The 10059-nt window shown below is 37.8% G+C and overlaps 1 long non-coding RNA gene across 1 annotated transcript in view; it reads right to left on the bottom strand.

Moving 5' to 3' along the window:
* Window positions 1-918: 918 nt before the first annotated feature.
* LOC127499826 (uncharacterized) overlaps window positions 919-10059 on the bottom strand; it is a 37742-nt gene continuing 28601 nt past the window's right edge. The window contains exons 2-3 of the long non-coding RNA XR_007926201.1: window positions 1314-1442; window positions 919-1197 (exon numbers count right to left, since the gene is read on the bottom strand). This is a non-coding gene — a long non-coding RNA (uncharacterized LOC127499826). The remainder of the gene's footprint in view (window positions 1198-1313; window positions 1443-10059) is intronic.

Raw genomic sequence — 10059 nt, 5'->3', positions numbered from 1 at the left:
ACTTAATCACCACATGTATTTCTATGGCCTTCATCTGCATACTCCTCCTAATATGACTTAAATTCATTCCATTATGTGACTCCCTTATCTTTTTGAAGTTATCGGTTGGTGAACTGTGTCATAAATGACTCTCTCTTTCCTAAGACTACTTATTTAAGAAAATCATTTTGTCAGCAGCCAGACAGAAATAAGTGTGGCGGTGTATTAAAATGATAATAGGTGGTGCAAGTGCTTTGCAGTATAGCCATTCACTAAAACCTGAATTATAAAAAGCTACTATTTAATATATCCTTTCTCGAAAGCAATTCAATCTCCAGGCAACAATGACGAAAGACAGCCTTTAAAATAAAGGGTGGGCGTTAGAGATAATGAATTATTATGATTATTTCTTAAAAGGAAAGCTCACCCAAAATTGTAAATTCTGTTATCATTTACTCATCCTTCATATCATTCCAAAACTATATGGCTTTCTTTCTTCTGCATAACACACAAGAAATTTTGAAGAATGCTGGTAACCAAACTATAGAAGCTTCTTTCCGCCACTAAATAAAAAATAAAAAAGGTAATTGCGACTTTTTATCTCACAATTCTGACTTTTTTTCTCACAATTGCGAGTTTACATCTCACGATTCTGACTTTTTTTCAGAATTGCAAGATATAAACTCGCAATTGCGAGTTATAAAGTCAGAATTGCGAGATATAAACTCACAATTGACTTCTTTTCTCAGAATTGTAAGTTTATATCTCACAATTCTGACTTTATAACTCACAATTGCATGACAGAATTGCGAGACAGAATTGCGAGAAACTCACAATTCTGAGAAAAAAAGTCAGAATTGAGAAGTTTATATTTCCCAATTCTGACTTTATAACATGCAATTGTGACTATATCGTGCAATTCTAACTTTATAACACAATTCTGACTTTATAACTCAGTCAAGAACACACTGATGATAATGACAGAGGAGAACAAACTTGCCTCAGTGAGATGACAAAGGTGGACGTCTGCCATATATATGATATGATCTCTGTGTGCTGGGCAGCATCTGAGGTTCCACTGTAATCTCATAAAGGATGTTCACATGTGTTCATGTGCTGGAGGGCTCTTGTATCCGCTCCAGTCTGGCTCCTGAAGATGGAGCTCTGCTCCAGCTATGCGAGTGCAGGACTCGGCCACCACCCCGATGCTCACAGGACCTGATGATGATTGATCATGTTGTTTTCTTCATTACTTTAAACCCAATCAGTGCTTGCTGTAATTTGAGTAATGATAGCTCATTATTGCCAATTGCACATTTAAGGGCTTAATTTACCCTTCTCTGGTGCACCTTGGGGACATCTGCATACGGCGGACACCTTCGGGATAAGGGATCGATAATTCTCCATCTTCCTCTTTTTAACTAGAATTTCTTCTGTTTAAGACTCCTCTCTGATATCTACAACTGGGAGTGTGTAAAGACAAAAAGAAGAAGAAAATAACATCTCATGTTGAGTTCAGTACAATTGTGAAGTGAGAAGTTTGTGGAAATGTGTCTCAATCACACACTGTAAAAAAAATTCATGATTTGTTATCACAACATTTTTTCTTTTGTCAAATCAACTTAAATAATTAATGTGGTTCAGATAACATAATACTTTAAGTTTCTGTTGATTAAACCAATCGCCTTCATTGTATTAACTCAAATTTTTAATTTCAATGAACTCAAAATTTTAAGGCAACCAAGTAACTTTTTTTTTTTTTTTTTTTTTTAAGTTAAACCAACAATTCTTTATTACAGTGTAATAAATATACATAAACTTGTGGAAATATGTTTTTCACAAAGTCTAAATCATAATAAATGTACATTACCTTTCAAACATTTGGGGTCACACATAAAATTGATCAAAGGTGACAATAAAGACATTTAGAGTGTAACAAAAGATTTCTATTTCTAACAAATACTGTTCTTTAGAAATTTCGATTCATCAAAAATTCCTAAAAAAAAAAAAAAAAAAAAAAAAAAAAATGTTGATATATACATAAACACACAAAAATATAAATAATAAATGTACAGCATTTTATAGCATTTTGGAAATCTGAAATGGTCAAAGGTAATTTCAATTCAGATATTTTAATGAACAACCTGTTACACACACGACCTGTTAAACAATTACACTGATCAAATATGCGGATGTTCGGTGTTAATTAATAATGAAAAATAATTAGATTATGAAGTCTGCTGTATAACACTTTATCAGCCTTTATGTAAAATAATTTATGTCAAATATCACAGCACATGACTTCCATCTTACATTAACTGGCAGACAAATTTTGGGGACAGCTGAGCACATAAATACATTTCATAAATATATTGTTTTGAGACTCACAAAAAAGTATGAAAAAAAGTATTCATACAGGACAATCATCATTTCAGACATAGCGAATATTAGACCTTCTATTCAAAGACTAACATAGTAAACTCATTTAGCAAAGGCTTGGATCACCCATCCTGCAAGATGAGGCTCAGATGCTGGAGAGAAGAGAGTGTCAGTGAGGCGGGAAAAGAAGGGTCATGTGTTACACACCAGGATCAGAATCAACAGGAGATTTGGTAACAGAGGAACCCTTCATCCTCCAGGAATCTTTGTGAGATTGAGCTGATTCATCATGCTAGAGCATTATTGCTGCCCTGATTTCGCTTTGAGTTCCTAGGGTTTTGGCACACAAGCACACTTTCAGGCATAATAATCACAAAGAATAGGGGGGAAAAAAGGTGAAAACTCAATAGGGAAGCATAATTATCTCCCTATCTATTTACATATAACTGCTGTTTAAGCCATGCAAAGAATTCCATATTGAATATGCCTGTGGTGGAATAATAGTCTGTGGCAAAATAAACCATCCAGTTGAAAGAGATAATCATAGTTCCTTAAAGAAATAGTTCAATCAAACTTAAAATCATTTACTCATGTTGTTCCAAACCAATATGTGGAAAAACAAAGACAACACAAAAGAATATCCTGGTAATTCTTTTTAATATAATGGAAGGGAATAAGGACTGGGGCTTTTAAGCTACAAAATGACAAAAAAATAAAGTCTCATAAAGATGGTCCATAAAACTTGTACACTACATGATTTGTTCATGAATTGGATTTTTTATTTTTATTTTTTTGTAGTTACGGTGGATTATCAGTGAATAATGACCTTTGGCCTGTTTATTACACAAAGCTATCATATGGCTTCAGGAGACTTGGAATATAGAGCATATATAATATAGAGGACTATTTCAATTACACTTTTATGGTGATTTTTCATCTTTTTTGAAGCTTTACGGCTCTAGTCTTCACTTATACTGAAAAGAATGGCCAGAATATTCACTCACACACACACACAAAAAAAAAAAAATGCATACGGATTTGGAACCACATAAAGGTTAGTTAATAATGACAGAATTTTTATTCTTGGGTGAACTCCTTTCAATGTTAGTACTGTGGATCCTGCACCGCTCACCAAATTCTGTATGTCAAAAAAGAAGGGGCTTCAAAGTGCTTAAAACATGTACAGGTGTCTTAAACAAACAATGGTCTCTTTGAAAGTACTCAAAACAACTGTGATTTTGTGGGGCGCTGATGTCCTAAATTGCAGCAGAAGAATGGAGCTTTCTATCCATGCTTGGGTCCCTATGATACTCAGCACACAGTCATTGCTGCCCTTTTCATCTTCCTGCCTTCAGAGAATTCCTCTAGAAAATGTTGCCTCCTTTCTTCTGCTGAAAATTTCAGCTCATCAAAAGAGAGGTGAATCTAAGTCCTTATATTGTGGCCACGGCCATGTACAGTATCATTAAAGGGTAAAATGCGGAGGGTCTACAGATGGGGCATGTCCAGGGACATGCACAAACACACTCAAATACACACTCACACATACAGAGGGGCATTTGATGTCATCCTTTGTCAATGTTTGAAGCCAGATCCTTGTTATCAGAGTGCTGTTCTGGGCTCAATTTCTTGGCTTTTTGAGAGCAGGTCAGAGGCTTTCATGTGAGAGGCACACTCACAGCACCTCTGCAGACGCCAGCCGAGAAGGACCACAGCTTCAGTGCTGCTTATCTGCTTCAAATTCCCATGTTTACAGATAATATTTAATATATAACTGAATAGTAAACATAGTGAGTGCACAAGAACAACACTGTACTTGACAAGACGTTTTGACACATTCTGGAGATAATAATTGGAAGATTAAATGTGTTAATAAAATGGATTGCAGAATGCAAGCAGCTATATATATATATATATATATATATATATATCTTTCTGTTGATTAAAATTATGTCAGATAGTATCACATTCTTCCCATATATAATCGAATTAATAATGAAGAAAAATGTACTATATATGTGGTGAAAAGTTTGGAAACACCACTATTTTTAATGTTTTTGAAAGAAGTCTCTTATGCTCATTAAGCCTGCATTTATTTAATAAAAAAATACAGAAAAAAAAAACTAATATTGTGAAATATTGGTTTCAATATACTTTAAAATATAATTAATTTCTGTGATGCAAACCTGAATTTTCATCAGCCATTACTCCAGTCTTCAGTGTCACATGATCCTTGAGAAATCATTCTGTACTGAAATCAAATCGGTACTCATATATATATATATATATATATATATATCACTCTGCTTGAAGCGACTGTCATGGCTGCCGAGCAAAATACTACACTTGTTGTACTATGAACTGTAGTTTTAAGAGTTTTTTTTTTTTTTTTTTTTTAAAGAGGAGAATAGTTGTTCAGACCTGAAATATGTGACTCATATTTAATCACAGTGCCTATTTTACGATTTGTTTAGACATTTTCAGAGATGTGAGCTCCAGGCCATCAGCAGCCGTTCAGGCCTCGTGTACCCACTGAGAATGCAAGCAAGCAAGCAAGCAAGTAAGGAAGGAAGTAATTAAGTAAGGAAGGAAGGAAGGAAGAAAGGAAGGAAGTAAGGAACGAAGTAAATAAGGAAGTAAGGAAGGATGGATGTAAGGAAGTAAGTAAGTAAGTAAGTAAGTAAGTAAGGAAGGAAGGAAGGAAGGAAGGAAGGAAGGAAGTTAAGTAAGTAATTAAGGAAGGAAGGAAGGAAGGAAGGAATTAATTAATTAAGGAAGGAAGGAAGGAAGGAACTTCTAAACAGAACATGAACTGTGATATTGGAAAATATCAGAAAGCATAAAAGATCGGTGCATGACCAGCATGAGCTCACACACGCTTTAGTCAGTCATTTTTGGGTGTTATGCTCCTATTTAAACGCCCTACTCAACTTTCCCCATTTCACATGCCTTAGAAATCAACCAATTACAGGCTATGTAAGCGGTCATGTCACCCCCCTCTGTACTGATGTGGCTATTTCCTGTTTAAGATTATCCTTGCAAAACTAGAAGAGCCAGGAGTGGGGAGGGCCTGCAGTGACACAGCACTATAAAAGCACAGGGATGAAATAAAGGGGAGCTGAAATAACGCAGACATAAAAGTCCGCAATAAAATATCCTTTTTATTTCCCTTTTTACGCACAAGAAAACTTAAGCAAGGCTAATCTACGGTAAGAAGTTACAAGCCTGAAAATCTTTCCCCTGTGTTTGTACCATAAAATAATTGGTGTTTAGGCCTATTTCACACTAGGAATTTGAACCATATGTGCCTTCAACGAGTCCCCCGAGAAAGGCAAGAGAGGGAGAAAAGGGGGAGAAAGAGAAAGAGAGGGAGGAAAGAAGAAAAAAAGAGAAAGTTTATGGGTTGGATTTTCTATTTGACTGTAATCACTTCTCTGGAGGCCCATTGGAGTCCCCAGGCCAAAGAAAACAGTTATGATTGGAAAGTGATACAGCATGCTCGCATGCTGATAGGATGGCTAGAATGTTCTTTTCCTAAGCCGTACTCTTCTTTTACATCTCCTGCAACTTTGTGCTCCAACTTCTCTGCCATGAGGGAGTAGATACAGAGAGGAAATGGAAAAGCAAGTGAGGGGAAAAAAAGTCTGGTCTCTTAAACCCCTGAGCCGCCCCAGGCTGTTTTCTCTTGTTAATGACCACCTATCACCCCCTCACTCTTTTCACAAAGATTTACAAGATAAGTGAAGGGCAAATTACCATGAAATGATTTGGGTTCCTCTAGAATGTCAGGTGGTATTAGTATGAGGAATGTGCATCTATAATCTCTCAAACACAATACAGGACCACAGAGTCAACTCCGGGGGAACCGATATAGAGGTAAGGAGGGGACCATGTTTTCCGGCCAACTACTTGCCAGAGCATCGCAAGCAAATCTCCTGCATGTGTGAGTCAGGGCAGAAAGGGCAAGACAGAAAGTCCAAACAAATACGCACTTTTGCTTTAAAAAAAATATTCTGACTTACAAATGTGAAACCAGATTTTCAGAAGTTCACCTCTTCTAGCCACACGAGGAACAGACACTTTCATTCAACCCTGAAATGACTCCATGTGCTTCTCTCATTGGCCCAACACAGCCATCTGCCAACCATACCAGTGACCCCACTGAATATTTACCTGAATAAATAACCTGGGTTATTTCACAGTCAGTGTTACAGGTTTGATTTTGTTCACATTTTACATTTACACTACCGTTAAAAAACTTTTTTAAGGCAAGTATACTACTTTTGTTTAGAAAGGATCAATTACATTTATCTAAAGTGACAGTGATGTTATTTACATTGTTATAAAAAATAAATAAATAAATAAATGCTGTTCTTTTGAACTTTCTATTTTGATCTATGATCAAATGCAGCTTTAGTGAGCATAAGGGATTTCTTTCAGAAAAAAAATGGAAAAATCTTAAAGGATTAGTTCACTTCAGAACTAAAATTTCCACACCCCCATGTCATCCAGGATGTTTGTCTTTCTTTCTTCATTCTAAAATAAATTAAGATATTTGAGGAAAACATTCCAGGATTTTTTCTCTATATAGTGTATTTCAACAGCTACCAACGGGTGGAAGGTCCAAACTGCAGTTTCAGTGCAGTTTCAGAGGGGTCTACAGGATCCAAGACGAGGAATAAGGGTCTTAGGTAGCGAAACAATCAGTCATTTTCTAAAAAAATAAAATAAAAATGTATATACTTTTTAACCACAAACACTCGTCTTGCACTAACTCTGTGATGCTCCACGAATTACGTAATCACATCAGAAAGGTCACATGTGACGTAGGCGGAACTACAAAAGTTTTTAATTAGAAAAGCAAAAACTAAAAAAAAAAATAAAAATAAAAACTCATGCACTCTCTGGGAATCAAACCTATGACTCTGGCATTGTAAGCAGCATCCTCTACAATTTAAACATCAGGAAGGTTTGACATCACATGCTTTCAAAACTTGAGTATTTATTTTTTCCTGCTGATTTTAATTGATTTTCTCTAAATTATTACCCCTTACAGACCACAAACAACAAATTGCGCTTAAGATCTCAAACACATGAATTATTTACTCTCGCAGCAGTTCGGTTCAGTGCTGTTCCAGACTACGAAAGCAGGTCACCACAAGGTAATTGGAGTTAACAGATGCTTCAATTCCCACAGATTCCCTCACGCTGAAATCATTAATACACAATTGCAACCAGAAGGACAGCATTCTCCAAGTATAGATTCATTACGATGAGAACGAGGGATGAAATTATATTCACACGCTCCTCCCCTCCCCAAACGCTCCAAAAGAGGTCTACGCTATAAATACATGGATGCACAAGCAATGCAGTGTAACAAAGTGTAATGGCGATAATCAAACAGGCCTTCTGGACATCACGTTACCTGGAGTCCAGTACCTCACAATCTCCTGTACTGTTAGATTTTAGTTTTTTCTAGGTATAAGAAAGCACGCTTGACACACTTGAACTGACAGAACCTACCTAACAGCTTGTATAAAGGCCAACCACGTGTTGGCAGTCTGCCTCTAAGTGAGTGCCGTCTAACGTGCTTGATGCCTCATATCTCTCGCTCTGCTCTGTGCCATCACTGTGAGTAAACATACAGTAATGGTGATATTAGCCTGAGTGCCTGCTGATGTACAGTAGTTCGGGCACAGACGGATAGCAACAATTACAGGCCCACATGCTACGTTTAAGCTCAACTTAAAGCGCTAAGATGGGAGAGCAGAGAGAAAAAGGACCGGTATGGGCTTTTTCATACATGTAAGGCATAAATTATGTCCAATGGTGCGAGCGCAATGCCACTGTTGAACAGCCAGTCAATGGAGAGGGCAGGGAGAGGCAATGGAGCGCGGTAATGTGTAATCTTACTACTCAATGGGCTGTGCCCAGCAACGGGGCTCCGAATGCTGGAAGTGTCAGAGAGATAAATAGCAGAGTGTCCCCCTCGAAAAACATGATTAATACCCCAGCTAGTGACGCTGCAGAAGATGAAGTGGGAGCAGCTGGCTCAAGCAGTGCAGGCACGCAGGGAGAGGTGGGGGAGAGAGACGGGAGCGAGCGCAGCGGACCAGAGAGGGCAAAGAGGAGGACACACCGGCAGCCAGGGGGAGGGAGGCGAGGCAAGGGCACGCCAGGCCGCGGAGTGAGGAGAGACCCCCTCGTATCCCCGGCAGAGACACCAGAACCGTCCTATCTGACACCAATCTCCATTCATTACACACCTAGAGCTGCACATATATAGGAATAGTACTTGTGTCGTGACAGACGCTGCAAAAGATGCGAGACGCAAGTGCAAAGGTAAAATACGTTGCGCGTATGTTTGAAGTTGAACTTCTTTTAACTTGAGCGTAGTGTTGTCAAAAGTACTGAAGTCGGTACTGAAATTTTAAAAATGTGACGATACCAGCATTTCCCCTTAGCATTTTGAGCGCTGTTGAGTGTTGAGCGGATTCTTAAACACCTTATATTGGCCATTGTGTTCACGGAACTTCACGCACTCAACAGATATGCCTGTGATTGGCTACAATGATCAACGCTTCAAAAAGATGTTGTAAATAGTCATCTTTGACGCTCTTCACAGAGTGCTTACACAGATACACGGGAGAGTTTGAAAGCAGGCGTCTATCAGCAGATCCGGCTATCAGTGGATAGATTAGGGATGTATCTGTGTAAGCACTCGATGAAGAGCATCAAAGATGTCTATTTTTGAAGCGTTGATGTAGCCAATCACAGACATATCTGTTGAGCACGTAAACACAATGGCCAATCAGAGGTGTTTAAAGGGTTAGTTCACCCAAAAATAAAAATTCTGTCATAAATTACTCACTCTCATGTCGTTCCACACCTGTAAGACCTTCGTTCATCTTCGGAACACAAATTAATTTTTTTTGATGAAATCCAATGGCTCAGTGATGCCTGCATTGACAGCAAGATAATTAACACTTTCAAATGCCCAGAAAGGTACTAAAGGCATTTAAAACAGTTCATGTGACTAGTGGTTCGGAGTGTGTATCAAACTGCCAAAGTTTGGTTGATACGCACTCCGAACCACTGATTCAAAACAAAAGATTCGTAAAGCTTCAAAGCTTCATGAAGCAGTGTTTTGAAATTGCCCATCACTAGATATTGTTGAGTAAAGTCATTATTTAGTTTTTTTTTGGCGCACAAAAAGTATTCTCGTCGCTTTATAATATTAAGGTTGAACCACTGTAGTCACATGAACTGTTTTAAATATGTCTTTAGTACTTTTCTGGGCAGTTGAAAGTGTTAATTATCTTGCTGTTAATGGAGGCCTCGCTGAGCCATTGGATTTTATCAAAAGTATCTTAATTTGTGTTCCAAAGATGAACGAAGGTCTTACGGGGTGTGGAACGACATGAGGGTGAGTAATTAATGGCAGAAATTTGCTGGTATTTTTGACAACACCACTTGAGCCGCCACATTTAGAACGCTGTGTCATGCGCGAGCGATACAGCACAACAGTAAAAGACATCCGTCTAGCCCATGTTTACATAGAAAAAAAATATGGAGGAGGTGGAATTCAAAAACACGTTCTGTGTGAATGGCTAATACTGCGGGAAAGTAAATTACAGAGCACAACAAGATGCTTTTACATGCAGACCATTATGTTATCTCAACATTTGAGAGGCATAAACA

This window comes from Ctenopharyngodon idella, chromosome 18, assembly GCF_019924925.1.
Source record: "Ctenopharyngodon idella isolate HZGC_01 chromosome 18, HZGC01, whole genome shotgun sequence".
Classification (NCBI taxonomy): Eukaryota; Metazoa; Chordata; class Actinopteri; order Cypriniformes; family Xenocyprididae; genus Ctenopharyngodon; species Ctenopharyngodon idella.
The sequence above is the reverse complement of the archived record's forward strand: the minus strand, read 5'-3'. Positions and strand labels throughout refer to the sequence as shown.